Here is a 12066-nt window from a genome sequence, read left to right on the forward strand (position 1 = left end):
TTCCACAGGGAATATGTCCAAGCTAATTAACACCTCCCCCCAGGCTTTTACTCAGCTAAGACAAATCCCCCAGCTGTTCCTAGGCAGAGGGAGACTATACATCAAATCTTGTTTTAACGATTTGTGTCGCAAAGCGACCGCAATTGCGTTTTGGCCGACTGGGCGTCGCCCGGCGTCACAGTGGGGTAATTAGTGTCTCTGCTACATGGAATCCACCTAACTGAGACACTAATTACCTCACCTGTGCATAGGTGAAGTTGCCTGCAAAACATGCACCGTTGGGGAGTCACAAGGACAGGTTTGAGAAACACTGGGCTACGCTATGTCAGTGACTGATCATGTGACTCATCATGTGTGTCACATGACTCATCGTGTGACTCGCTGTAACAAGCCACCAGGTCACACACAGAGAGACCCGCAGTGGCTATGGAGACGGCGATGGATGTGCTGCTGCTGCTCAATGACATAATTGACAGAATGTTTCTGTAGTATCCCTAGTAGGATCCTATCTTGTCAGTATTGCTAGAAGTGTCTCCAGCATGCCAATGCCTCATTAGTGTCCCAGTTTTGTGGCCCAGTAGTATCACCAGCTTCTCACCGCTCGCAGTGATAGGATATCCCCCCGTTTTTCTGTTATTATCTGTAATGAGTTTTGAGATCAGGTGCAATTTTGTTTAAGATCAGGAGGTCGGTGTGCATAATCTTCAGCAAAATGACTTCAGTTTACAGCTCAGAGTGATCATTTTGATGAAAACCAAGTATGCTTATTAACAGTGCCTGCTGTAAAAATGATTTCTATGGCTTTCAGCTTTGTAACTGGGCAAATGGTAAAAAGCATGTTTGTTGTTATTAAAATGTAAAAAGTTTTGAATCAGGAAGATACCATTTATTGGCTAACTTAAAAAAATGAGAGTAAGCTTTCGGCTACTCTGCCTTTTTCAAACTTGAATCCTGTATGCTGACAAAATGTTAGAGAACACAGCCATGCAACATCAAAAGTGGATACATATATGTTTTTGCAAACATAAATGCATGTCATTAAAGAGACACTGTAACATCAAAAAGTTCCCCTGGGGGTACTCACCTCAGGAGGGGGAAGCCTCAGGGTCCCAATGAGGCTTCCCACGCCGACCTCTGTCCCTCGGGGGTCTCGCTGCAGCCCTCCGAACAGCAGCCCGACAGATCCGACAGCTTGTTCAATATTTACCTTTCCAGGCTCCAGCGGGGGCGCTGTTGCGGCTTTCGGCTCCAAAGTAGACGGAAATACCCGATCTCAGTCGGGTCCGCTCTACTGCGCAGGCGCCGGAGACTTGCGCGTGCGCAGTAGAGCAGACCCGACGGCGATCGGGTATTTTTGCCTATTTCGGAGCCGAGAGCCACCACAGCACCTGCGCAGGAGCCGGGAAGGTAAATATTTACAGAGCCGCTGTTCGGAGGGCTGCAGCGAGACCCCCGAGGGACGGAGGATGGCGTGGGAAGCCTCATTGGGACCCTGAGGCTTCCCCCTCCCGAGGTGAGTACCCCCCAGGGGAACTTTTTGATGTTACAGGTTTTCTTTAAAGAGGAGCTGTCAGCTATACTATCTAAAAAAATACAAAAAAACAACACATATATAAGTAGATAAATACTTGCTCTATGTACATAACATATATATTGCACTATCCACGTTTTGATTTCAGTGAGTTTTATATAGTAAATAAAGAGATTGGCATTTGCCAATTTGGAATCTCTGTGTCTGAAGCCAATCCTGATGTCATTTCCTCCCTTACTCTGGGAGGAGGGCGGCCAATGCAAACACAGACAGTCTTCAGACACTCCCACCCAGCTCTGCAATAAGTGCATTGTTATTGTGTGACTCTGTAGCTTGAGAATCATGAGAAATATTGGCCAATCAGAGAGAAACAGAGGTATGGGAGGGGAAAAGAGGAGGGAAAGAGGCTTCAGCCAATCAGGCTGCATTAGTTAGGTCTGAGGGGATAGTAAAAAAAAAAAAAAAAAAAAGACAACCCAGCATGCCCTGCAACGTCCTTTGTGCGGCAATGTACCAAATAAGAGCCAGGTAAATTGGGGAATTATTTTTCATCAACAATAAAAGTAACAGTGATTTTGGATTGCCTGGTTAGCATCCTTATTACTTGTTTACCAGATAAAAATAAATAATTGATTTTTTATTTTATGCCTGACAGTTACGCTTTAACCACTTGACGACCAGTGGATTTTCGTATGATCTGTGCTGCGTGGGCTCTCCAGCCCGCAGCACAGATCAGGATAGAGCCAGGGCGATCAGACTTACCCCCTTTTTTCCCCACTAGGGGGATGTCCTCCTGGGGGGGTCTGATCGCCGCCGGCTTGCTGCGCTTTGTGGAGGGGGCTCTTCAAAGCCCCCCTCCGCAGCGTTCTCGGCGCTCCGTCCCTCTCCCTCCCTCTCACTTCCCCTCTGAGCTGCGCAGGACGGATATCCGTCCTGCGCATTGAAGGATAGGCTTCAGCCTATCATATGCCGGCGATCCCCGGCCAATCAGAGGCCGGGGATCGCCGATCTCAGCGCCGTATGATGTAAACAGCGGGGATTTCTTCCCCGCGTGTTTACATTTTGCCGGCGAGCCGCGATCGGCGGCTCTCCGGCTGTTCACGGAGACACCCTCCGTGAACTGTCATGGAAAGGCCGCTTGATCGAGCGGCCGTTTCCATGGTAACCCGCGGACGACCAGTTTACGCCAATCGGCGTTAGCTGGTCGTCAAGAGGTTAAGATACTTTAATTGAAGCAGAACATTCAAATAGGGTCTTGAGAGGATGTTAGCTGATTTATGACAAATAGATAAGACCCTTTGTTCACTCAATCCTCACATAACTGAGACGTAGACTGGTACAGAGGCATCATAAATTCTTTACTTTTCCCTCTGTTGTATTTAGGTGTTGGGGTTTGCAGCCTCCTTCCCTACCATGTGCCTGTGTAAACCTTTGGTGCTAGAAACATGTTGCTGCCAATTAGTCATAGCTGCCACAGTTTAAGGTATGCAGTGCATGCAATTTCACACACTACGACAGGGGCGTAACTATAAAATACTGGGCCTCCTTTCGAAACATTGGATGCCGACCCCCCCCCCCCCTTTCCCCACCCTCAAAACAGAAATTGGAAAGGCAGGTCAGGCAGGTTATAAAAAAAAAATAGTCCTCCTAGTATAGGTAGCCTGGTATAGGTATCCCCAGTGTAGGTAGCCTGGTATAGGTAGCCAGCTATAAGTGCCCCCAGTGTAGGTAGACTGGTATAGTTGCCCCCAGTATAAGCAGTCTGATATCGGTGCCCCAATAAAGGTAGCCAGTTATAGGTGCCCCCAGTATAAGTAAACCGGTATAAGTGCCCCCAGTATAGGTAGCCCTCCCTCACCTCAAATCAGAGATTTGGGTGCTGCAATAGGCCGTGCAACAAAGGAAAAAGGTAATTTATGGTGCATTTTACTCTGGGCGAAATGTGCATTTTATATGTTTTGTATGTGTGTGTATTTTAAACTAAAGTTTTTTTTCCCCAAAAGTGGTCCTTTAACTGACGTATACAGTACAGCGCATAAATAACCATATAACATGTGCAGCCCTTATGTCCCCCCATAGTTAGGTTATAGTCTGGTATAATGCCTCCTATGTCATTGGGCCCTTTATAGTACCCCCTCTGCAATAGTACCCTGATTAATGCCCCTTTTGTAGTCTTTCCTCTGTAATAGTGTCCACTATGTTACTGGTACCCCAACAAAGAGTCTTCCTTTATTATACTGCTCTTCTTCTATAGTACCCCTGATATAATGCCCATCTTTTACCAAGCTAACCTTATAGTGACCCTATTATAATCCCCCTCTGTTATAATGTCACAAATATAGTTCTTCCTTCCCATAGCGTTGTTGTAGTCCTCCCTATGATATAGTGCCCCTCTTTTAACCCCTGGCTGTTCAAACCAATGGGGCCCAAGGCATAAGACATACATGCCATGCCCTAGATATGCTTCTGCTCACTTCTTTTTAAAAACAGCTTAATTTGCATGCAGCACTGATGAGCTTCCTATAACACATTCTGGATCACTGACCCAGAAAGAGTATGCATATCCTGTGTTCTGATTTACTCTGACTCAACTACCCACTTGCTTATTTCAATTGTGGGCTTTAAACAAGACTGAAACCAAGAAGTCATCTGTACAGACAGGCAAAAGGCATATCTAAAATGTGCACGCAATCAGCTATTCCTCTGTCATAACACTCCAGGTAGCAAAGGCTAAAGTTACGTACACACTCATTTGGACTCGGCTTTGGCAGACGATAAAGACCATCTCAGCCGAGAATCGAGAGTCAAACCAGTGTGTGTACAGCGGCTGCACGGAGTCCGCTAAAGATCCAGCATGCCACACCTTTAGTGACTCCTGTCCCTTGAGCACCGCTCGATCTCATTTTTCTCCCCTCTCCTCCGCCCACAAGAGTCCACCACTCCATCACACACACCCTACAATCCGCATAGCAACAGACAGGTCTGTACAGCGTTGGCAGTGCTCTGTCACTCAAAGGATCATGTGCGGATCCCAGCTGGGCAATGGAGATCCCCAGTGTGCTCTGCACTTATATTAGTCAGCATCTTCATATACAGGGGAAGTAGGCAGACAAGGGTGCTCAAAACTCTATGTGGCCAGTGTGTTGCCAACAAAGGCAATGAAGGAGCAACCTTGCGCTGGCCAGTCAAAGTTTGTTTACCTCTGATTGCCCAGAAAACCTCTCTAAAAAAAAAAAAACACAGATAGGCTGAAATGGAGTCCTCGGTAATATGGTAGCAGCTTTGGCTCCCTTCTTGTCACCTCTTTTTTGGTAAGGCAAGGTGGAAATAATGGTTAGAGGTATCAATCAGGCCCGTGGACACCCACCAGGCCATAGGCATCCGTCCAGGTTGCATGATTGGTGGTCTGGTTCTGTCAGGAACAGCCCAATTGCAGACTTTTTCTGGGTATATTTCATTTTTTGCAACATACTAGCAGGTTTTGCAAGTGAAATCGTGCATTATGTGTGCAAGCAAAACTCCTTGCTAGCGTCAAAGCATGAGCATGCAATTCCTGGATGCAAAGCCTAATGCCTGGTACACATTTCCCATCAGAATGATGATCGACTTGATCATTTCCAATAGGTCCAATTTGATTTCCAATTGTTTTCATGATCAGTTTTGTATAGAATTGATCAGAAAATCAGATTGGACTTGTCAGAAATGATCGCTTTGCCTGTCAATCTGACAGGAGATTGTATTGTGTGTACCAGGCATAACACTAACTATGGCATACCCATGTCTGCACACTTTACAGCTACAAATAGTGCCAGGAACTATGTACTATAATTTCTTGCCTGCTGGTGGCAGTATTAACTTTGACTGCCCTGAACTTCCACTGTTCACCAGCAGGTGGCTTTATACTGTAACTTTATCCTGCATGCGCAGAACACTCCCGACACCAAAAGCGGGACTAGGGTGCGCGCTGCTCGGTTCTGAGCATGCACAGTAGCCACCGACCGGGATGGGGGCGGGGGTCACCATCCCTGCCTAAAAGGGATCAGGAGGATGCTGTGGGGACAGTAGGGGTCCAGGGAGCTGGAAGAAGCCCCAGGTAAATTATTATTATTATTATTTTTTTTTAACTTAGGACTCCCTTTAATTATGCATGGCCTATATAAGGACTGCCTTTCCTCCAGCCAGTTGCCAGAACTTTGTTGCTCCAAGGCCTCAGTCTCTGGACATTTCCTGAACCTGTTCCCTGATCTGAACCTATCTTTGCTAAACAATTGTTTATCCTGTCCTGTCCTGTCCAGTATGTACACTGTCCATATGTTACTCTGTGCCTGTACTGATAGAAACTGGCTGCAGTGGTACACACATACAATTTTGATTAGCCAATTTTACTACTTCTAGGTATTATGAGAGCTCAGCTCTGTTCATAGTATTCAGCATCTGTTAGCCCTCAAACTACATGGGGTGGTAAAATTGGTCAGTGATTGACCAATCAAAATTGAATGTGTGTATCTGTATGCATCTTTACTCTATGCCTATAGTGATTGTAAATTATCCAATTAAAAGACGGGCCTCTGTCCAACATTTTGATGGACAGGCCCATTATCTTCACCTTACATTCTGCTGCTAAATTCATGTAACTTGGCCACGCCCACTCCCTGCATGGTCACGCCCATTTAACCACCACCTGGTGCCCATGGGTGCCCCGGATCTCCTAAGATCCTAGCAACGCCCCTGACGAGCAACAAATGCAATGCAACCCCTGGAGCTGTCCTCCCAGTGTAAAATGACCCCCCCACCCCCACCCCGGTGCCCCGTGCATGAATATTTTACCTGTCGGAATCTGCTGCTGGCTCCATCTCCGCACTCTTCCTCACATACACGCGCCCCAGGTGGTTGCCGAAGTAACGTGGGTGGGTGTGACATTAGGTGGTGTCACTAGGGAGATTTCAGCAACATTTCATGCTGAAATCGATCAGGAATCGGCCTGCGGAGTATGGACAGCTGACAGATCTCTCTCTGATCAGATTCGATCAGAGAAAGATCTGTCTCTTGGTCAGACCTGCACATCATTGCTAGATATATGCCCACCTTAACTGTTTGACTCTGCTATTGGCGCCTCCTTTGATACCATGGTGATTGTATATATTTGTATTTTGTAAATGTTTATGTATATTGCCTTGTACATAGTTAGATTAATCAGGGTGTTTGTTATATGTGTGTTCACTGTGTTTCCTGGTTTTTGGATGATATAGCCTGCTGTGCGTGTGGTTTGCATTTTATTTGCATTGTCAATTTGTATGCCTGATCTGGTTTGTATTAAACTCTTTATTGCACCTTATTCCCTGGTCTCAGTATCTGTATTGCTGCTAACTGTAGTTATTCCTTGTTCTTCCTTTCATGCTTGTGACAAGGAGTCACCACGGACATACAGTTCCTATGTAGTGAAAGGCTCGTATAGCACTGTTCTTTGGAAAGCTGATCACAGTCCCGGATTGTTGGTTTTCTCTATCCAGCTCCTGTGTATCACAAAGCATCAATTCCACAGGTCAACCAAAGGAGTAAACAAACACTGCATATAGAGTAGTAATGTAAAGATAGGTACAGTGACTATCCTGTCAGTGCCTTCCCAGCTGTATCACCAGTGCTGGGTGGGGACACCCCTATCACTCACCCCGGTGTCCTCTGTGATCTGAGGAAGATTGGTATGTATGCATATGTATAGGCTACTCCAGAGTTGTCCAGATTCTGCCTATAGATACTGTCAGGAACCGGCCCGCGGCACGCTTGCGTATACGGTTCCCGAATGCGGGTTTGACCAGATCAAGCGGGGAGCAGCCTTATTCGAGCTACAAACAAGGCTGGGACCCCTCAAAAGCTCCCTACTGCCACCACTAGCGGTTTGCTAGACACGTTCACTCAGCTGTCGAGTGCTCAATACGCAATCTGCATTTTCGTATTTGGGTCAGCTTTGCGCTTAGGCCAAATACGAGAACGCCACGCACACACACACAGTTGCAATCTTACACTGTAGTGAAGCAAAACCACCACCAATCGTTCCGAACGATACTGTTAGACTTCCCACTCAGCTGTCGAGCGCAGAAGTGCCCCATACACACAATGCAATTACAATTTCATATGGTATTGTTGCTCAAGCATACAATTAGGCATGGACTTATACACAGCTACACTGTAGTCTCCTCTAGGCTATGAGTGTTAGTTTAGTACAGCAGAAGTCAAGCTTATTAAATAATAATTTAATATTCCAGGAAAAAAGTGGAACAATGCAGAACAGAATATATACAAAAGATTACAAAAAACAAAATAAAAGGTTACAAAATTAAGAGTTTACAAAGATACACACAAAGCGATTTGCTTACCAAAATACAGGGATCCAGATAGAAGAACCTTGGACTTTTGTGGACGGACGCAGCTCTGGCTTGACCAGGAGCCCCTTAGCTTGTGCCAGCTGCAGCTACTGTCAGAAGAGGACTGATTTTAGGTATCTGTCCCCTGGTTTTTATAATGGAATATTTGCCTTGAGGCTGCAAGCCCGTTTGGACAGGGGAACTAGTTTAATTAAATCTCAGACATAATTCAATTTCCAGAGATCTAACATCCACATGTGAACAGAGTATTATATCTCACACACACAACAAAAGACTTCCTTAGTCCAAGGTACTAGTCTATACATCAAAAGATTGTGAAGTGAGGCTTTTCAACTCCAGGTGAAAACCTGATTTCCGAGTTCAAAAGCCATGCCGACCAGCTTATTCTTCCTCAATTGGCAGCTAATTAGCAGTAGACACAGTTTCCCCTGCTGGACAATGAGGGCAGAGGTAATGTACATTTACATGCAGACTCACATTATCCTTCAGTTTACTCTGGCCAGGTGACCAATTACTCCCAAGCACAATACACATCTGAGGTTTTACCCAGTAGACAGAAAAAGGACAGAAATATGTTCTGTTATTATCCTTAACATTATCAGCACCCCAATATATCACCACAGATACTTGTACCAATCTACCACATATCAGGGTTTGATTATTTATGGGTTTTATCGCAATAACCTTTAAAGCGGATTCGAGATTAAAAACTAACTATAACAAGTAACTTGTGTATATATCTTATCTAAAGTTTAGATAGTTTACACAGCATATCTAGCTGCAAACAGCTTCAAAAGTTTATGGTTATTTATTCCTGTGATACAATGAGGGTAGCCATGTTCTGTCTTTCACATTGTCACAAGCTGAGGGCTGGAGATGCTATCAGCTTGCCTGAGTGTAAATTCAGTCCCCTCTCCTCCTCCATCCTCCCTCCTCTCCTCTGCCTCTGAAATCAATAGCTAGTAACCTGCTCCTCCTTCTGCCCAGACTGAGTTCCCATAAGCCCTTGCTACAGTGCCAAGGCACAAAAGGAGCTGTGGGCGAGGCTTGTTTAGTTTATAGGGAAATAGAGTATTAAAACAAAACAAAAAAAAAGGATTTGGCTTGAGGAATGCCCTATAAACTATATGAAAGGAACATAGTTATGCAATGAGTAATAGTTTATCTCGGATCCACTTTAACCATTTCCCGACCGCATCACGCCAATGGGCGTGGCCACGGCGGCAGCACCAGCTAACGCCGATTGGCGTAAAGTTCTGGGGCTTGCATTTGCAGGAGATCGCGCGCAGGCTGCGCGCGCATCTCCTGCTTGGTGGGCGGAGCGGCCTTCAGTCTCCGTGTGGAGTATTGTATAGCGCTGCGATCTGCAGCAGCGCTGTACTGGGGTCCCCCTGGGGGACAAAAGAGCGATCGGCTCTCATAGGCTGAAGCCTATGACAGCCGATCGCCGTTATCGGCTGCCTGGGGGGTGGGAGGGACAGAGGGAAAAAATATGTAAAAAAATATGTACATTTAATTAAAAAAAAAAATAACATAACGATTTATATTAAAAAAAAAAATCACTGCAGGGGCGATCAGACCCCACCAATAGAGAGCTCTGTTGGTGGGGACAAAAGGGGGGGGGGAATAACTTGTGTGCTGTGTTTTGCGGTCCTGCAGCTTGGCCTTAAAGCTGCAGTGGCCCATTTAACATAAAATCGCCTGGTCATTAGGGGGGTTTAACACTGAGGTCTTCAAGAGGTTAAGGGACGTAGCAACCACCTTGGAAGGAGCACTCAGCCTGAGTAGGGATGGGTTTTCCTTACATGCACTCACATGGCCAAAGCAGATGGGTGGATGGGGAGCGGATGGAGCAGATTTCTGCAAACTGATGCAAAATGGATGGAGTGCATACCATGCCCATTTTGCATTCACTCAAGTGTGAACCATCCTTTAGACGTTATATTACACTAATGATTATAATTGTTCATCTAACCATGTAGCTCTAAGCACAAGCTGCTTCGTGCTAATGCACAGGTGTGAATCCTATTGGGGCTTGCACAGTGGGGCTGCACTAGTACACGGAAGGGAGCACGAATGCAAAGAAGGAATAGACCACAGTGAAATGGAGGGATCAAGGAAGATCAGGGAAGTCTCTGGACAATCCAGAGGATTTCCTCTATGATGGTGAGTATTTCACTTTTGGGATTATACTACCAAAACTAAAAATTTCAGTAACTACTCAGTTACATAAAAGAACATTTAAAAGCAATCCCACACAGTGGACTCGATTCACAAAGCCGCGCTAATGCATAGCTTGCCGTGCTATGTGTGTAGCGCGCAATGTTACTTGCACAAGTTTTACGTGCACAAAGTTTTACATGCGCATGCTAACAAAGCTTTTCGCGTGTTAACGCATCACAATGCGTGCATTGTGCCACGTTAACATGTGAAGACCTTTGTTAGCGAGCGTGAGTAAACCTGTGCGCGCGTAAAACTTTGCACAAGTAACATTCTGCGCTACACGCATAGCACGGCCGCGCTATGCATTACCGTGGCTTTGTGAATCGAGCCCGTTATCTCTGGCTAATGGCAAATGTAATCGTTTCTGGCTGAAGCTCTCTGAGGCATGCGCCTTCACTCTGCCCCCTCCTTTTCTACTGAAGTGACTCATCTGTTGCCAGGTAAATGTCTGTTCAGCAGAGGGAGCCCCATAAGCATGGATGCGTTCCTCGGCATCCTCCCGAGTGCCTCCATTAGGCCGCAATATTTTCCGGTATTCGGCTCAGTGACGTTAGCGGGGGGGCCTTCTGTGCATGCGTGGACCTTCTGCTGACGATACTCAGTCAGACTCAGCCCGACAGAGCCGCACACCGGTTTGATTGATTGCAGCTGAATGGAGGATTCCGTGAGGACTGCAGGAGGATGGCGAGGGACGCATCCGTGTTTATGGGGCTGGAGTAAGCCCCGGGTAAGTAAAGAAACATCCACTTGACTTATCTCTGAGTCTCTTTAAAGTGCCTGATTTACTGCGACTCAAAGGGACTCAAAGGGAAGTCAGCCCTGCATATATTATTATTTAGTATTTATATTTAGTATTTATATAGCACCGATATCTTCTGCAGCACTTTACAGAGTATATATCGTCATGTCACTAACTGTCCCTCAAAAGAGCTCACAATCTAATCCCTATCATAGTTATATGTCCATTGTAGTCTAGGCCAATTTAGGGGGAAGCCAATTAACTTATCTGTATGTTGTGAGAGGAAACAAGAGTGCCCGCATGAAACCCACACAGACACGGGGAGAACACACAAACTCCTTGCATGTTTTTCTGCTGGGATTCCAACCAGGGATGCAGCACTGCAAGGCAAAAGTACTATCCACTACACCACCGTGCTGCCCACATACAGAATGCATTCAGCTTGAGACTGCGCTCTCCCAACACACAGGTATCAGAGTACAGCACAGTTTCAGTAAAAGGAAGCACAAATCTATGTAGCTGATTATGAGGATATATTCAGTACTGAACAATATTGTGCATTCCTTGTTATAAATGTATATAGCAATTACATTTTTATACAGCGCTTTGCAGGGTACACTGAATAATTCACGTCCATAACTGTTCCTCGAAGGAGTTCAATTTCTAATGTGTCAACCAAATCATAGTCAAATGTCCCCACCATAATTAAGAACCAGGTTGGGGGAATACTAATAAACATAAGAGTATATTTAAAATGTTGCTGAACTTGCTGTATTAATAAACTTTATAAATCATTTTGAAAAGATGTTGATAGAGATATTAAACAAGTTGGTTTAGAATGAAAGAAGTAATACCTCGACATTGGTAGATTATTACAACAATGTTCGGAAGTTCAACTTTAAAATAGTGAATTACATCATATGCAGCAGTTACTAGAGCAGTTACATTCTTTACATTGTGATGCATGTGTAAATTGTCATAATTTTCGTAGAAGGATAATTGTCTAGCTGAATGATCTTGTGGGTGGAGACAGCGCTAAACATAGTTATTTTTGAGTTTGTGGGTTATAATGGACGTTGCCACCTGTATTCTGTTCAATAAAGTTGTCTGATTCCTTTTACTGCCAAATAACTGTATCTGTAATATGCAGCTATGTTGATGTGGTAACAGGGAGGACTAGTACACGGGTG

This window comes from Hyperolius riggenbachi, chromosome 1 (genome assembly GCF_040937935.1).
Source record: "Hyperolius riggenbachi isolate aHypRig1 chromosome 1, aHypRig1.pri, whole genome shotgun sequence".
NCBI lineage: Eukaryota > Metazoa > Chordata > Amphibia > Anura > Hyperoliidae > Hyperolius > Hyperolius riggenbachi.